Source organism: Myotis daubentonii, chromosome 4, assembly GCF_963259705.1.
Source record: "Myotis daubentonii chromosome 4, mMyoDau2.1, whole genome shotgun sequence".
Lineage (NCBI taxonomy): Eukaryota > Metazoa > Chordata > Mammalia > Chiroptera > Vespertilionidae > Myotis > Myotis daubentonii.
This window is the reverse complement of record NC_081843.1, coordinates 107,025,926-107,044,118: the sequence shown is the minus strand read 5'-3', so window position 1 is coordinate 107,044,118 and position 18,193 is coordinate 107,025,926. Positions and strand designations below refer to the sequence as shown.

The window sequence follows — 18,193 nt, the reverse complement described above, 5'->3', positions numbered from 1 at the left end:
GAGCCGCAGGGAGGACCTGATCCCTGTTTGTCTGTGTATTACGTGAGGTGCATTTTCAGCCTCCGGATAGCATCACTGAGATCTCATCTTTTATTGGCCCTAAAAAGACTGAGTACTTATATAAATTAAGCAGAACTCCGTGGTCTGGACAAAATATTTAATAATAAAAGAGACTACCATTTGATTCAGGACTCATGTCCACAGTCGGCGCCCTCCCGCCACCGCCTCGGGCTCCTAAGTGTCCAGGACTGTCGCCCAGCAGTCAGCAGCCCAGCGGCTCAAAGAGGAGAGAGCACGAAGGATGCACTGCAGGCAGCCCGAGCCAAGCAGGTGCAGGCGCCACCCGGTGGGGCCCGGAGCTGGGCTGCACACTGAAGTCTGCAAGTGGTCCCAGGCCTCCGTGTCCACTGGTCCCTCTCCAGCACGGCCGTTGGGCCGCAGGGCCACCGGAAGCTGCCCCAACGTGTGCTCTGTGGGCTCAGGCGCTCCTGCGGGTACTCCTGGGATCGGCACGAATCCTGGCAAGAGGCCTGCACCAGGCTGCACTGGGCTCTCTTCCGAGGGGCTCTGGGCCTCAGCTAAGAGTGCTCGGTATCGCAGGAGGACCGAGGGCAGCTGCCAACAAGGACTGGAGAGCAGTGGCTGGTGGTCATCGCTGTGGTGGCTTGAGGACTCTGCCAGCAGCACGAGGACAGGAGGTAGCGGGTCTGGGGAGATCGGGGACCACGGAGGATGGCGCTCTGGAGCCCGGTCTGCGGAATCCCAAGCCTGCCGCAGCAGGTCGTCGTGGTCCAGGAGAAAGTGCGGCTCCATCGCAGAGATCTTGGGGCAGGAGGACATGAGCCTGGAGCTGATGCAGAGGCAAAGCCTTGGGTGCTGCCTGCAGCCTGGATATTTATGCTCTCCGGGGGGGGGGGGGAGGGGGCGGGTGCCTAAACCAATTACTTAATCGTGTTCGAGCCCTAAATTTCAACTAAACACTCCATCGAGTCATTCAATACATAGTAAGACCCGACCCTCCCCGCCCCCAGTGCACGGACACCCGGCGGCATATCAGCCTTCATACTGGACCAATTCCTCTGCACTGACACCCGGTGGCAGATTGGCCTTTCTGCGATAAGAATACCGCTGCAGGGACATCCCAATACCGCTGCACGGACATCCGAATACCGTTGCACGGACATCCCAATACCGCTGCACGGACACCCTGGGGCAGATCGGCCTTTCTGCTGGAGGAATTCCTCTGCACTGACACCAGGTGGCAGATCAGCCTTTCTGCTGGAGGAATTCCTCTGCACTGACACCCAACGACAGATTGGCTTTTCTGCTGGACAAATTCCTCTTCCCCGACACCCAGCGGCAGAACGGCCTTTCTGCTGGACAAATTCCTCTGCACTGACACCCGGCGGCAGATCGGCCTTTCTGCTGGACAAATTCCTCTGCACTGACATCCGGCGGCAGATTGGCCTTTCTGCTGGAGGAATTCCTCTGCACTGTCACCCGGTGGCAGATCAGCCTTTCTGCTGGAGGAATTCCTCTGCACTGTCACCCGGTGGCAGATCAGCCTTTCTGCTGGAGGAATTCCTCTGCACTGACACCCAACGACAGATCGGCCTTTCTGCTGGACAAATTCCTCTGCACAGACACCAAGTGGCAGATCGGAGTTTCTGTTGGACGAATACCGCTGCACGGACTGCTGGACGAATAACGCTGCACGCACATTCGGCGGCAGATCGGCCTTTCTGCTGGAGGAATTCCTCTGCACTGACACCCGGTGGCAGATCAGCCTTTCTGCTGGAGGAATTCCTCTGCACTGACACCCAACGACAGATTGGCCTTTCTGCTGGACAAATTCCTCTTCCCCGACACCCAGCGGCAGAACGGCCTTTCTGCTGGACAAATTCCTCTGCACTGACACCCGGCGGCAGATCGGCCTTTCTGCTGGACAAATTCCTCTGCACTGACATCCGGCGGCAGATCGGCCTTTCTGCTGGAGGAATTCCTCTGCACTGTCACCCGGTGGCAGATCAGCCTTTCTGCTGGAGGAATTCCTCTGCACTGTCACCCGGTGGCAGATCAGCCTTTCTGCTGGAGGAATTCCTCTGCACTGACACCCAACGACAGATCGGCCTTTCTGCTGGACAAATTCCTCTGCACAGACACCAAGTGGCAGATCGGAGTTTCTGTTGGACGAATACCGCTGCACGGACTGCTGGACGAATAACGCTGCACGCACATTCGGCGGCAGATTGGCCTTTCTGCTGGAGGAATTCCTCTGCACTGACACCCGGTGGCAGATCAGCCTTTCTGCTGGAGGAATTCCTCTGCACTGACACCCAACGACAGATTGGCCTTTCTGCTGGACAAATTCCTCTTCCCCGACACCCAGCGGCAGAACGGCCTTTCTGCTGGACAAATTCCTCTGCACTGACACCCGGCGGCAGATCGGCCTTTCTGCTGGACAAATTCCTCTGCACTGACATCCGGCGGCAGATCGGCCTTTCTGCTGGAGGAATTCCTCTGCACTGTCACCCGGTGGCAGATCAGCCTTTCTGCTGGAGGAATTCCTCTGCACTGTCACCCGGTGGCAGATCAGCCTTTCTGCTGGAGGAATTCCTCTGCACTGACACCCAACGACAGATCGGCCTTTCTGCTGGACAAATTCCTCTGCACAGACACCAAGTGGCAGATCGGAGTTTCTGTTGGACGAATACCGCTGCACGGACTGCTGGACGAATAACGCTGCACCCACATTCGGCCGCAGATCGGCCTTTCTGCTGGAGGAATTCCTCTGCACCGACACCTAGCGGCAGATCAGCCTTCCGGCTATCCGTCCCTGCAAAGTAAAACATTGCTTTACTCAAGATATCGACCTAATTATGTCACTTAATTGTGTTGGAGCCTAAACAGAACGTGTAATCGTGTTCGAACCTAAACCGGACTAAACCAGACGTATAACGTGTAACGGTGTTCGAGCCCTACATGTCAACTAAACACTGGAGCAAGCAAGTCAATCAATACCCATTTAGCCCCGCCCCTCCCCGCCCCCTTCTAAACATTGGTTTCCCAAAGTCACGCGTCCTGACAGCCAACCTCTGTAAAGGGCAAGCTACTTCCTCTTTTCCCTTCACAAGCTGCCCTTAAACCCAGCCTCTGAGCTGCATGGCCGTTTTCAGATTGTCTTCCTAGGAAGGAAGGGCTCCGAATTTTCTCTCAACAGTTCTTGTGGCCAAGAAGCAGGTCGGGGACAAGAGGCCTGGTGACCCCCCAGGCTGGTGAGTAGCGGGTGCTGGTACCCCTGAGGCCACTGTCCTGTCTGCCTCCCCCAGGGCCTTGGAGTTCCAGGGTAAAGCTCAGCTCTGAGCTCCACTCCCTTAGTGTGGAGCTCTCTGATCCTGAGCCATCTCTGTTGAAGCTTCTTGATAATTCATCCTCTTCTACTGAAACCAGGAGAACTCGTGAGTGTCTGTCTGTATGTTTATGTCTCTATGTATGTATAATATGTATATGATTTTTATTTTTTATATATTTTTATTGATATCAGAGAGGTGGGGAAAGGGAGAGATAGAAATATATTGCCAGCACCGGTTTGGCTCAGTGGATAGAGCGTCGGCCTGTGGACTGAGGGGTCCCAGGTTCGATTCCGGTCAAAAGCATGTACCTGGGTTGCGGACACATCCCCGGCAGCACATGTGCAGGAGGCAGCTGATCAATGTTTCTCTCTCATCAATGTTTCTAACTCTCTATCCCTCTCCCTTCCTCTCTGTAAAAAATCAATAAAATGCATTTTAAAAAAAGAAATATCAATGGGTGTCTGTTCGCAGAGCTCAGTGAGCTCAGTTCTGTATAAATAGACACAGGGTATTGCAAGGTTTCTGGCTCACAAATCGCTGTTTCCATTGTTCTCCCGTCCTCTCTCTCTGAAAGTAAATAAATTGTTTAAAACCTGCCTCTCTCTGGCGCTGGCTAGAATGCTCATGTGTTTAGAACATACGCCGAATATAACAAAGAAGCAACAAGGAATGCACAAAGAAGTGGAAAAACAAATCGACCTTTCCCTGGCTCTCTCTCAAATTCAAGAAAAAAATTTAAAAATGACTCTATCGGATTTGATCCGGGTTTTCAGCAGAAAAAAAAGTGACTGCCTCATACCATTGTAGGGGGATGACTTCCGCTTTCTTTCTGATTTCCAAAGCATTTACGGGAAATCGGCTGTGTTGGGCCCGTTATGTTGCGCAATGTCCGCCCCGGGCATTTCCAAGCCTGGTGATCTCTGATTGGACTTCACCCCGGGACCCGTTTGGGTGTTAGCACCGCTCCGTTCCCGGGTCCGCGCTTTCAGGGCGGCAGGCTTTTGTTTGCAACTTGGTTAGTTCTGGCGCCATTAGATGCTCCGCAGCCTGGGGTCTCCGCCTTTTGTCTGTGGCTGCTGGGGACTAGGTGCGCCCAGCGGACTTTTTCTCAGAAGCGGTTTCTCTCTTGGTTTCTCTTTGTAGCGCCAGGGGTGCTGCCCAGCCCCGGGGAAGGGATTCTATGTCACCTTTCGCGCTGCCCTGACCCCGCGGGGTGTGACTGGCTGTGACCCCCTGGCAGGAGCGGATTCGGGGCAGCAGGCTCCCTTTAGCCGCTTCTGATTTCACCCGCGCAAACCCTGCCTCCTGGGGAAGCGACTTCCGCGCAGCAAAGGCCTGCTTGGCAGGGAGAGTGCCTTCTCAGTCCTGAAGTCCCGGTTTAGGGAGCAGCAGGCACCGGTTTCCTGAGGCCGCGACACGGAGGGCTGCCCCTTCAATGGTGCGCACTGTTTATTGGAGGCAGTTTCCCCCGGAATGATTTGCTCTTGAGAGAGCAAGCCGGGCAGTGGGGGCTCACAGGGCAGCCTGAGCGAAGAAATGGGTAGATCAGGACAATCCTATCTATAAATGACTGAGCTCTCTGGCCAGGCCCAAAATAGTCACTTTTTAAACTATTTACTTTCAGAGAGGAAGAAGGGAGAACTATGGAAACAGCGATTTGTGAGCAGGAAACCTCGCTATACCAGACACGGATATATTCGCTTTCCCCAACCCCCTGGCTTCAAGAAAGCCCGTCCTGACAACCAATCACTGCAAAGGGCAAGCTCTGAATTTTCTCTCAACAGTTCTTGTGGCCAAGAAGCAGGTTGGGGACAAGAGGCCTGGTGACCCCCCAGGCTGGTGAATAGCGGGTGCTGGTACCCCTGAGCCCACTGCCCTGTCTGCCTCCCCCAGGGCCTTGGAGTTCCAGGGTAAAGCTCAGCTCTGAGCTCCACTCCCTTAGTGTGGAGCTCTCTGATCCCCGGGAGTGTATGAATTTTCATGCATTAGGACTCTAGTTTTTTGTTGTTGTTGTTTGTTTGTTTTTTAAATATATTTTTTAAATGTATTTTATTTATTTTTTACAGGGAGGAAGGGAGAGAGATAGAGAGTTAGAAACATCGATGAGAGAGAAACATCAATCAGCTGCCTCCTGCACATCTCCTACTGGGAATATGCCCACAACCCAGGTACATGCCCTTGACCGGAATCGAACCTGGGACCTTTCAGTCCGCAGGCCGAAGCTCTATCCACTGAGCCAAACTGGTCTTGGCTAAATATATTTTTTTACAGAGAGGAAGGAAGAGGGATAGAGCGTTAGAAACATCGATGAGAGAGAAACATCAATCAGCTGCCTTCCGCACCCCTCCTCCCCCCCACTGGGGATGTGCCCGCAAACAAGGTACATGCCCTTGACTGGAATCAAACCTGGGACCCTTCGGTCCACAGGCCGACGCTCTATCCACTGAGCCAAACTGGTTACGGCTAGGCCTCTAGTTTTTATATAATGTCTCAGGTTTTTAGTTGTGCTTCGTGGGAGAAGTAGGAAAAAGTACACTGGCTCCATCTTCCTAGAAGGGGTAGTCTTGCATTCATTTTGCTTTTTAAAAAAAGTTGTATAAAAATATTATTTATTTTGATTCTGAGTTTTGGTCTCCTTATATTTGTCACCTCAGGCAATACCTCCTTCACATCATCCTAGTTCTGGACCTGTTTGGAAGTCCTCCTAGAGTCTGGAATACTTCTTAAAATCAATCCAAAATAAGGCAAGAAAGGAGAGAGAGCTAACACAGAACAGACAGACAAACAGAAAACGTAATAAATTTAATTCCAAATATATTAGACTAGAGGCCTGTTGCACAAAGAGATTCATGCAATAGGCCTTCCCTTCACTTGGCTGCCAGCAGCAGTTTGCCTCTGGCACCCTGGACCCAGGCCTTCGCTCTGGCCAGGCTCTGGCAGGAGCGGGCCCCAGGCCATCATGCTTTGGAGCCTATGTATGCAAATTAACCGCCATCTTTGTTGGGTTAATTTGCATACTTTCCTGATTGGCTGGTTAGGGTAGCAAAGGTATGGGCAATTTACATGTTTGTCTATTATTAGTTAAGATGACATTAAACATAATAGACTGGGGTGCTCTAATATTAAGAGGTCAATAAAAAAGGAAGATGCACAGAGATATCAAGGAGGGTTTGGTGAATTCCATGTTTTCAATAGAAATAAAAAATAGAGCCTGGCCAGTGTGATGCAGTGGTTGAGAGTCTACCTATGAACCAAGAGGTCACCGGTTGGATTCCTGGTCAGAGCACATGTCCAGGTTGTGGACTAGATCTCCAGGAGGGTGCCTGCAGGAAGCAGCCAATAGATGTTTCTATCTCTCTATCCCTCACCCGTCCTCTCTCTCTAAAAAGATCAATAAAAATGTATTTTAAAAAATAGAAGCAGCAGTCATACTTGGATCTTAATGCAGGAGTTGGGGGCTGGATTACGACGAGGGCATAGAGGGAATAAATGGTGATGGAATAAACAAACAAACAAACAAACAATCAAATAAATAATAAACATTCAAAATTATTCTGTAAAAAAAAAAAAAAGATTCTTTGACAGTAATAACATTCTGGAATTTCTCCAACTTCCAGGAAAATAGTAACCTTTCCACACCCGGATGTTATCATATTTCATATTGTTGTTGTGCCAAGATGGGACAAGAGCTGCTGAACTTGAACACTCAAGATTCAGCCGCTGTTTAGGACCACGGTGCCGAAAAGGAAACTTCTGGACCTGGTGTCACCCTTGCTTAGCTTGCTATCCTCTGGGACTTTTGCTCCCTGGCCACTGTCCTGCCTTCTTCCCCAGCTCCACAAGATGATTGGGTGAGCCCCTCATTTGGAGTTTCCAAGCCAGCCCTCCATGACTGCTCTATGAGTCACCATCCACAAGCTGGGCAGCAACTAACTCCTCTCAAGTACATACAACCACATACTACCGTCCTGAGTCCAGCACGCTGCCTGAAGGGAGAACAGGAGGAAATAATGGCCATAATAATTTTGTCAGTTTTTTATTTGTGGCGTATTGAAAACACTGCTTGCCCCTACAAAGATCTGGACTGGCCGCATTTGGATTCACTGGGGACATCCTCAATTTTCCGTTCCTTTGGGCAGTCACAATGAAGACCTCAATTTTAATCCATAAATAGCTTAGAAATTCTAACAGGTAGCAGTGTAAACCTTATACTGGGGCATAACAATGAACACCATTTACTGAAAGCTTACCACAGAAAAGCTACTAATATAATTGCTTCCCATGTGTCACCTCATTTGCTTCCCACAAACAACACGATTTTAAAGGTAAGCAAGTTTGATGACGTTAAACAATTTGCTCAAAGTTACCCCGCTATTGCCCTGGCTGGTTTGGCTTGGTGGTTAGAGCACCAGCCTGTGGACTGAAGGGTCCCAGGTTCAATTCCAGTCAAGGGCATGTACCTTGGTTGTGGGCACATCCCCAGTGCAGAAAGCAACTGATCAATGTTTCTCTCTCATCGATGTTTCTAACTCTCTATCCCTCTCCCTTCCTCTCTGTAAAAAATCAATAAAATATATATTTAAAAAAAAAAGTTACCCCACTATTAAGTTGAACAAAGACTCAACCCAGGCTATCTTTCCAAGCGAACTTTTAATCACCACACTATCTCCTTCCCAATGTTGCCTTGAAAGATAAGAGGATATCCCGAAGGTAGCCAGAACTATTTGCCAATTCTCCTTAAGTTTGAGGAATGCATAGTAACTCCAGAGAGTATCTATACACCTAGTTATTAACTGACACAAAATCTGCATCATGAAGTTAAGAACCACATGATTTCACTGATACGTGGGACATAAAACTGAAAGCAACAAATGAACAAACAAGAAAACCAAGTAAAACTCATAGACACAGACAACAGTATGGGGGTTACCAGAGGGAAGGGGGGTGGTGGGAGTAACAAAGGGTAAAGGGAGTCATATATATGGCCACAATAGGAGACCTGACTGGGGGTGTGGTGGGCACACAATGCAATATATAGGTGATACAACATGGAATTGTACAGTTGAAACCTATATAATCTTTTTTTTTTAATATATTTTATTGAATTTTTTTTTTTTTTTTTTTTACAGAGAGGAAGGGAGAGAGATAGAGAGTTAGAAACATCGATGAGAGAGAAACATCGATCAGCTGCCTCCTGCACATCTCCTACTGGGGATATGCCCACAACCCAGGTACATGCCCTTGACCGGAATCGAACCTGGGACCTTTCAGTCCGCAGGCCGACGCTCTATCCACTGAGCCAAACCAGTTTCGGCCCTATATAATCTTATTAACCAACTAGTGGCCCAGTTCATGAAATTTGTGTGCTTGGGGGGGGGGGGGGCACCTCAGCTGATATTGCAAGAGGGCGCAGGCCAGGCCAAGGGACCCTGTCTGTGCACGATTGGGGCCAGGGAGGGATGTGGGAGATTACCCAGCCAGGGAGGGACCACAGGAGGGCTCCAGGGCATGTCCAGCACACCCCAATTGAGCAGACTCCAGCAGCAAGTTAACCTACCGGTCTACCCCCTGGTGGTCAGTGCTCGTCATAACAACTGATTGACCTACTGACTACCCCCTGGTGGCCAGTGCACGTCATAACGAGCAGATGAGCCGCCTTAGCATATCATTAGCTTTGATTGGTTGAATGGCTAACTGGACACTTAGCATAGTAGGCTTTTATTATATAAGATGTCACCCCAATAAATTTAATTTTTAAAAAATCCACAACAAAAACAACTGTGTTGAACGCTACATTCTTAGATCATCTGTCCTTGTAGGTACCTGATTACTGAATGCCTCTGGAGGAAATCACAATATCCAGCAGACGGCTATCATATAAATTCTTGCTCAGCAATGTTTACAGATCCTGTTGATGCTACTGTGATAGTACTATGTCCAAGATCCATTTCAAATCTTTTCCATTCTGTTCTGTGGTAGGAAGCTCCTAAGATTGGTCCCAATGATCATGCCTCCTACTATTTGTGCCCTGGACTGTGGGCTATACCTGATGACTTGCTTCTAACAAGTAGGATACAGGAAAGGTGATGGAACGTCACTTCTGAGATCATGTTCCAAAAAGACTTTGGCTTTTGTCGTGCTCACTCTCTTTTGCTCTTTCTAATGGAATATAGCCATCAGTCTGTATGGTGAACCCCACGTGGAGGGAATATTTGCACCGAAAACCAAAGTCTTCAGTCCAACAGCCCAGGAGGAACTGAATTCTTCCAACAATCACGTAAGTGGCGTTGGAAGCAGATCTTCCCCCAGCTGTCCCAGTTGACATCATGATCAGAACCTTGTAAAGACCTTGAAAACCCAGCCAAGTGATGGCCACATTTCCAACCCACAGAAACTGTGAAATCATAATATTGTTTCAGGCCACTACATTTTGGGGCAATTTATTACACAGCCTTAAATAACTAATACATCTTCCAATCTCAAACGTGTTCCCAACATGTACAAACCCTTCTTCTCCTAATCTCGAATTGTAATAGGTGATCTGGCCACCTGTTTCATGGAGAAAATAGTTTTTTTCTTCAGTTAGGAATTTTCTCAACTTCAAAGCAAATCTACATGCCCAAGAGCATCAATCTATTAATCCTTTCAGGAATAGTAAATGTCCTTTCTCCTATCTAAGGCTGATTCATTCACCTGTCTCATCTCCATCTTCTCTAGGCTCTTCCTCTCTTGCACAATTAGCCTCCTTTTCTCTTCTATTTTTATCATCTTCTTCTGCTGGATCCTTCCCTGTCAGCATTTAAATTGCTGAAGTCTCTTCTATCCCAAAACATAAAACCTAAAACTGGCTTGACCCATCACCCTCTGTAGGTACTCCTTTCTCTCCTCCCTCACTTTTTCAGTGAGAGTTCTGTCATTGTTATCCCCATTTCTTTTCCTAATCATTGCTTAAGCAACTTGGATATAGAATTCTCCCCCCCTCCAGCCCCTGAAGAACTTAATTAAAACTGTTCTTACTAAAGTCTTCTACCAAAGGCAGCCATGATGCTACATTGAATGGATCATTTCTAAACTTCATTTACTTTGACCACTTTGCGCATGAGGCAATTTATTGTACCAGAAAACAGAAAATTGGGGGGGTGGGGGAAGGGTGGGGAGTGAGATTGAAGGGCTTTCATGGACCTAAGGCAACAAAACTTGACTATCAAATAGAATAATAAGAACAACTAAACTTTTTTTGTTGTTTTTGTTTTATTATCTTCACCTGAGGATTTTTTTAAAATATATTTATTGATTTTTTACAGAGAGGAAGGGAGAGAGATAGAGAGTTAGAAACATCGATGAGAGAGAAACATCGATCAGCTGCCTCCTGCACATCTCCCACTGGGGATGTGCCCGCAACCCAGGTACATGCCCTTGACCGGAATTGAACCTGGGACCCTTTCAGTCCCCAGGCCGACGCTCTATCCACTGAGTCAAACTGGTTTTGGAGAGGATTTTTTTTTTTCCCATTGCTTTTCAGAGAGACTAGAAGGGAGGGGCAGAGGAGGAAAAGATAGATAGAGATAGAGATAGAGATAGAGATAGAGATAGAGATAGAGATAGAGATAGAGATAATGAAGAGATAGAGATAGAGATAATGGTAGCGATAGGAACATCTAAGTGAGAGAGAAGCAGTCACTGGTTGCCTCCCAGCCATGCCCAACCTGGGAACTGAACCCTGGACCCTTCAGTGCCTGGGCCGATGCTCTAATCACTGAGTGACACTGGCCAGGACAGTACAACTAAACAACTGTCTCCAAAGGGGTGCTAGAGGATGCAGGGATGAAGTTGAGCAGGCATTATTTTTTTCATTAAAGAGTAACACCTCTGAAAGGGAAAAGGAAAAAGGAGAATTGGACAAGCAAAGCTGTCAGGCTGCTGTGCAGACGGGGCTCTGACAATTCTGCGTTGGCCTCACTCTCCTACCCTCCCGCAGCGCTCCTTCATGCTCATTCCCAGGCTCCGTGTCCCAGCCCTCAGCTCAGCGGACTGTCCCAAGTAGCTCCCTGAAACCCTGCCACTAGCTTGAGCTGTCAATCATCTGCCACCTTCACTATCTATTAATTTGTTTTCATCTTCTGTTGTTATTTATTTATTACATCTATTGCAATCCCCCTTCATTCCCCCCCCCCTCAGTCAAGCAAACAATACAAATTTGACTTTGAAGAGAGGCATCAGGTTTAGAATGTTTCTTTCTGATCCCCAAATGCTCACAGAGCTGGCTGTATTCTGAACGGTCTCCTGTATTTATTCTCTCACTGGGATGGAAGGTCTGAAACCTGTAGCCAGTTCTCCATCTCTGTGTGTAAGGCACCCATCACAGCCCCTGGAACATGGAAGGGTGACAAACTGCTTCCTAAGGGTTGGGGATGAATGAACTTGAGGACAGGAAGATAAACATGCCATTGATGCCGAAACCGGTTTGGCTCAGTGGATAGAGCGTCGGCCTGCGGACTGAAAGGTCCCAGGTTCGATTCCGGTCAAGGGCATGTACCTGGGTTGCGGGCATATCCCCAGTAGGAGATGTGCAGGAGGCAGCTGATCGATGTTTCTCTCTCATCGATGTTTCTAACTCTCTATCTCTCTCCCTTCCTCTCTGTAAAAAATCAATAAAATATATTTTAAAAAAAAACATGCCATTGACGTCCAGACATACCTGCCTCAACCGGCTATTTGACCCAGACAAAGGCTGTATTGCAGTGGAATACACTGTGGATACAATGTGCTGAGAGAGACAGACAGACAGACATCCATTAGCTACCCCTGGGGATTGAACCTGCCATGCAGGTCTGGGAATCCAACCCAGGAACCTTTGGTGCTCAGGCTGACGCTGTAACCATTGAGCCACAACAGCTAGGGTGGTTTTCTTTAACTTCTGCACCATAAGGATTCCCACAGAGAACCCATTTATGGAGTTATTTTGTCTTTTACAAGTTTCCTCATACTAATCGAATAATGCATTCTATTTTCTCCCTGGCCACTGGTCAGCAAACCGCGGCTCGCAAGCCACATGCGGCTCTTTGGCCCCTTGAGTGTGGTTCTTCCACAAAATACCGCATGGGAGCGCGCATGTACAGTGTGATTGAAACTTTGTGGCCCATGCGCAGAAGTCGGTTTTCGGCCTGGGCAAGTCTATTTTGAAGAAGTGGCCTTAGAAGAAGTGGGGGGTGGACATATATAGGGGATGAATGAAAGGAGATAGAGGAAACAAGTATACAAGAGGAGTGCAGATGGGAGAGTTGGAAGGGATCGACCTCAGCGAAATATCTCAATCAGATTGAGGACATTTTTAGCAAAGGCCAGCTTAGGAGTACCCTAATTAAGTTAATAACAATGTACCTACCTATATAGCTTAAGTTTCAAAAATGTGGCTCTCAAAAGAAATTTCAAGATAGAACCAGGCAAGAGAACCCAACCATGCTGATCAACTGAACGCTGCCTCCGTGTCATTCCTTCATTCTTTGCCGACTCCGTCCACACCTTTGGGAACCCCTGGACCTGCTGGGGCTGGACCCCAACACTGCCCCAGTGCTGGAGCTCAGAGCAGATAAGTCCATCAGGGAGTAAGCTAGTGCTCGGGCCCTTTAGGAGGAACACCTGGGACTTCAGCAGCCTTCTCCACCTCACTCAGCTATAATCCAAGCTGGTTCTTACAGCCAGAAGTTATGGAGACTTCTCTTCCCAGCCCTGGAACCCTGAGCTGGGAATCCTGTTCTGGAGTTGGGACTCCTTGCTCCTCAGGGAGAACCTTTGAAGCTGAGATAGCCCTCCCAATTTTTAATCACCCCACATGAGTGTGGGGCCAGCCTGTTCCGTGTCTCCGCCCCTCATACTAGTCTCAGCATGACTTATTCTGTATATCCTTAGTTCTAGGACTTCTGTTCAGCTAGACTTCCGGTGGGTCTCAAGGATAGTTTCTCTATCGTTTAGTTGTAATTTCCATGTGGCTGCAGGAGAAGGCAAGCACAGCATTTACACATTTTGCCATTTTGAGCAGATAAGGTTGCTTCTAACTTTCATACTTTCCAGTTTATTACTCAGGGTATTTAAAGAAACTGATCTAATTAGATCTCTCTCTCTCTCTCTCCCTCCCCCCCTCTCTATCATTATTTATATACTTAATGTTTATTTTTTCATATAGGTAGAGATAGAGATGAGGAGATTTATTATGAGGAATTGGCTTACGTGGAGGCTAAAAAGTTTCACATCTGCTGTCTGCTGATGGAGACCTTAGAAAGCTGGTGGTGTGTGATTCAGTCCAAGTTTGAAGGCCTGAGAACCAGGAGTGCCAGTGTCCCTGGGCAGAAGAAGATGGATGTCTGGGCTCAAGCAAGAGGACAAAGTGGGCCTTCCTCCACAGTTCCTTCCTTCATGCCCTCTGCCGCTGAGAGATGCCCCCTGCGTCATGAGGGCCATCTTCTTACCTCAGCCCACCAACTCAAATGCTAGTCTCTGCTGGAGACACCCCTCACAGATTCCCTCAGGAAATGCTGTTTTACCAGCTCTCTGGTTGTCTCTGAGCCCCGTCAAGTTGACACATAAACTTAACCATCACACCATTCTATTGTTAAGTGGCAATGGCCTTGGGATGCAGCTTTCTGCCTCCAGGTCTCCCTGGAAGTTTCAGTCACATTTCAGAGTGCAGACTGGAGTCAAAGAAAAGCATAAAAGCAGATGAGGGTAGTGAGCCAGTGAGAGGTGCTGTGGGAAGGTGTTTCCTGCCCTTTCTACCTTGTCCCTCTTCCTCTTCATCCCCTTTTCTTCCCTTTCTCTCTCCTTTCATGCCTAAAGTAGGGAGGCAGTTAGCCAGGAGAGCAGAGGGAAAGAGAGACTGACATTTCATAGAGGGCCGGTGTGCTTTTGATATTTTGTATAGTCAATATGATTGAAAAATCCAAAAATTTCACTTAATACAGCAGGACACACACACACACACACACACACACACACACACACACACAGTAATTAGTCCACCATGCCAAAGAATTTTGCTTTTCCAGTGGCTGTTGGGGAAGCAACAGTCAGTTCACTCAGCAACATTCTATCATCAGATTATGGGAGAGGAATTTCATTGCAGGCATTTCATCTTTTCTGTAAAAATTTAATTCCAATAGAAAGAGTTCTGTATCTGATAGGGAAAGAAAAGACAGAGGCAAATTACTCACCAATAAAAATGGCCTAATACATAGGCATAGGGACCTATTTCAAATACAAATTCCTAGGAACCAAGATGGCGGCATAGGTTAACGCCGGAGTTTGCTGCTTTGAACAACTACTTCAAAAGTGAAACTAAAACACGGAACGGACATCACCCAGAACCACAGGAATGCTGGCTGAGTGGAAGTCCTACAACTAGGAGGAAAGAGAAACGCATACGGACACTCAGAGGAGGCGCAGTGCTGAAGTCAAATTCTGAGGTGCGGAGTGCGTGGAGCGGGCTGGCGGCGGAGGGCGTGGTTGGCGTTTTCAATCGGGAGGGAGTCGCAGACTCTGAGCTCCAGATACAGGCGAGTCTTTAGGGACCCAGACTCAAAGGGAGAAGCGGGACTGTCTGGCTTCGGTCAGAGCGAGTGCAGCTTTCTCTCCGAGCTTTGCAGCGGGTGCTGGGACTCAGAGAGGCAGAGCCCCTGGGGACAGGACTGAGAGCCGCCATAACTGCTCTCTCCGGCCTACCCTGTTGATCCTGTGCGACCCGCCCCGCCCAAGCCCTGCACAGAGGCATTTGCCGGATAGCCTCAGGCAAAGGCTAGATTAGCACCTCCCTAGGGGACAGAAGTTCTCCTCACTGCTGACACGGCTGATTCTCATAGCCACTTGGCCTGGAGGTCAAACCCTCCCTGGGATTAGCTACAACAATCAAAATTTATCTATAAGACTGCGAACAAAGACCACTAGGGGGTGCACCAAGGAAGCATAACAAAATGCGGAGACAAAGAAACAGGACAAAATTGTCAATGGAAGAAATAGAGTTCAGAACCACACTTTTAAGGTCTCTCAAGAACTGTTTAGAAGCTGCCGATAAACTTAATGAGATCTACACGAAAACTAATAAGACCCTCGATCTTATATTGGGGAACCAACTAGAAATTAAGCACACACGGACTGAAATAACGAATATTATACAGACGCCCGACAGCAGACCAGAGGAGCGCAAGAATCAAGTCAATGATTTGAAATGCGAGGAAGCAAAAAACATCCAACTGGAAAAGCAAAATGAAAAAAGAATCCAAAAATGCGAGGATAGTGTAAGGAGCCTCTGGGACAGCTTCAAGCGTACCAACATCAGAATTATAGGGGTGCCAGAAGATGAGAGAGAGCAAGATATTGAAAACCTATTTGAAGAAATAATGACAGAAAACTTCCCCCACCTGGTGAAAGAAATGGACTTACAGGTCCAAGAAGCGCGGAGAACCCCAAACAAAAGGAATCCAAAGAGGACCACACCAAGACACATCATCATTAAAATGCCAAGAGCAAAAGATAAAGAGAGAATCTTAAAAACAGCAAGAGAAAGAAACTCAGTTACCTACAAGGGAATACCCATATGACTGTCAGCTGATTTCTCAACAGAAACTTTGCAGGCCAGAAGGGAGTGGCAAGAAATATTCAAAGTGATGAATACCAAGAACCTACAACCAAGATTACTTTATCCAGCAAAGCTATCATTCAGAATTGAAGGTCAGATAAAGAGCTTCACAGATAAGGAAAAGCTAAAGGAGTTCATCACCACCAAACCAGGATTATATGAAATGCTGAAAGGTATCCTTTAAGAAGAGGAAGAGGAAGAAAAAGGTAAAGATACAAATTATGAACAACAAATATGCATCTATCAACAAGTGAATCTAAGAATCAAGTGAATAAATAATCTGATGAACAGAATGAACTGTTGATTATAATAGAATCAGGGACATAGAAAGGGAATGGACTGACTATTCTTGGGGGGGAAAGGGGTGTGGGAGATGTGGGAAGAGACTGGACAAAAATCGTGCACCTATGGATGAGGACAGTGGGTGGGGAGTGAGGGCGGAGGGTGGGGCGGGAACTGGGAGGAGGGGAGTTATGGGGGGGAAAAAAAGGAACAAATGTAATAATCTGAACAATAAAGATTTAATTAAAAAAAAAAAGAATTACACAGGAAAAAAAAAAAACAAATACAAATTCCTAAAAATTAAACCAGTGAAGTCGTGCTTTGAGTATGTTCATTTGCAAAACGACGGACCTCATTTATTTCTCCTTTTCTAAGAAGAGGCAGCCCATGCTGCTTTGATCCAAGTGCAGCCTGAGTGTCAGGAACTAGCAATGTTTGCAGAAGCGATTAGCTGAGAGCAAAGGGCAACATCTGATCATGGGGAGGGGTAGTGAGTGGGCTCAGAGGCAGTGAACCTTGATCTGTTTTGCACACCTACCTATAATTTGTAAATCAGCCATACTGATCCTGGCAAGAGGAAGTCTACAAAGAAAGAGATGCACTTGTTATTTTTGGAAAGGCTTTTGGGGGGCGGGGGGGAGTAGAGCATACACTGGCTAGAAATGAGCTAAGCTGCAGAGGGCGCGTGTATCCAGCACTGTGATGAAGGGAGGAGCACAGAGCTTTCCCTAACTGCTGGTATTATTGGAAGGCATCTCTCTCCCTTTTCAGTAGGGGAGAATCCTAACTAGGCTTGCGTCCTATTCGATAACCAGGGCATACCATTGCAACATATTTATAGAAATTCTTACATACATTCAAATAGCAGACACTTCTCACTTTGAAGCGAAGGATTAATATAGGTCCTCTGTTACCCACCTAAGAGAAAGCACCTTGAAAAAGGAATATTAATTTACCAACTGAAGGCATTCTTATTAAAACCATGTATTTTATGCTTGTATAGATAGCATTTAGCACTGTTATACATGTTGACCATCTCAGCACTCCCCAAGGAGGATGGATGTGAGACTAACAACCATCCATCAATTAAAAAACTGTTACCCCACCACCCAGCTCATGTTAGATTTTGACCTTGCCTGCTGTCTTCACATATTCCTGTTATTTTCAACATCCTATTTTTCAAAACCCAGCTCCTTCACTCGTCAGCTGTGTGGCCACAGGAAGTCCTTAGACCACTCTGAGCTTCTGTAAAATGAGGTAATAATCCCTACTTCAGATACAGTACACCCCACACAAGCAATACACCCAACCTCCTCTTTTCTTTGCTCCCACATCTCTTCTATCCCTGGTCTGTGCTATATCTCATTACTGAACAACTTCTCTAACTTCCCATGCATTAACTTCTCTCTCTCACCTCAAGATGGGGAAAAAAACGATAAGAATAATCATGTGAACGCTGACAACTCAAGACTCTCCAGGGACATTTCTGGATGGGAATCGTGTCCATGGTAAAGTCTAAAATCCACTAGATGACAGCATTTCACATTCAAATGGCAACTATTTCTACTCCACTACACAAAAGAATGGGGTCATTGAAATTTGGAGATCTACAGTGAATTTTCTCTCATTGTTGCCTCTGTGTAATTTCATCCACAGGAAAAAAAATAAATAGATAAAAGTCTTTGCCACCTCAAAAAAAAAAAGAAATTTCAAGCGTTGTACTGTTGATATTTGGCTCTGTTGACTAATGAGTTTGCTGACCACTGTCCCAGACCATCCAGAATCCTTGCTTTTTACAGGCAGCTGTAGGTGGACTATCTTAGTTAATGTTTCCCCAAAGCAGGCACTACAGTTCCAAACTATCCAAAAGCTCACCCATTTCCCCCAAAGGCAAAGGATCCTGGTTTCTGTGTTGGCCCAGGAGGAAACC

The 18,193-nt window shown here is 47.2% G+C and overlaps 1 long non-coding RNA gene across 1 annotated transcript; it reads left to right on the top strand.

Moving 5' to 3' along the window:
• Positions 1-3,320: 3,320 nt before the first annotated feature.
• Positions 3,321-3,801, top strand: LOC132233714 (uncharacterized). Its single transcript, XR_009452697.1, has 2 exons — positions 3,321-3,458; positions 3,545-3,801. It is a non-coding gene; the product is annotated as an uncharacterized LOC132233714 (long non-coding RNA).
• The last annotated feature ends 14,392 nt before the right edge of the window (positions 3,802-18,193 follow it).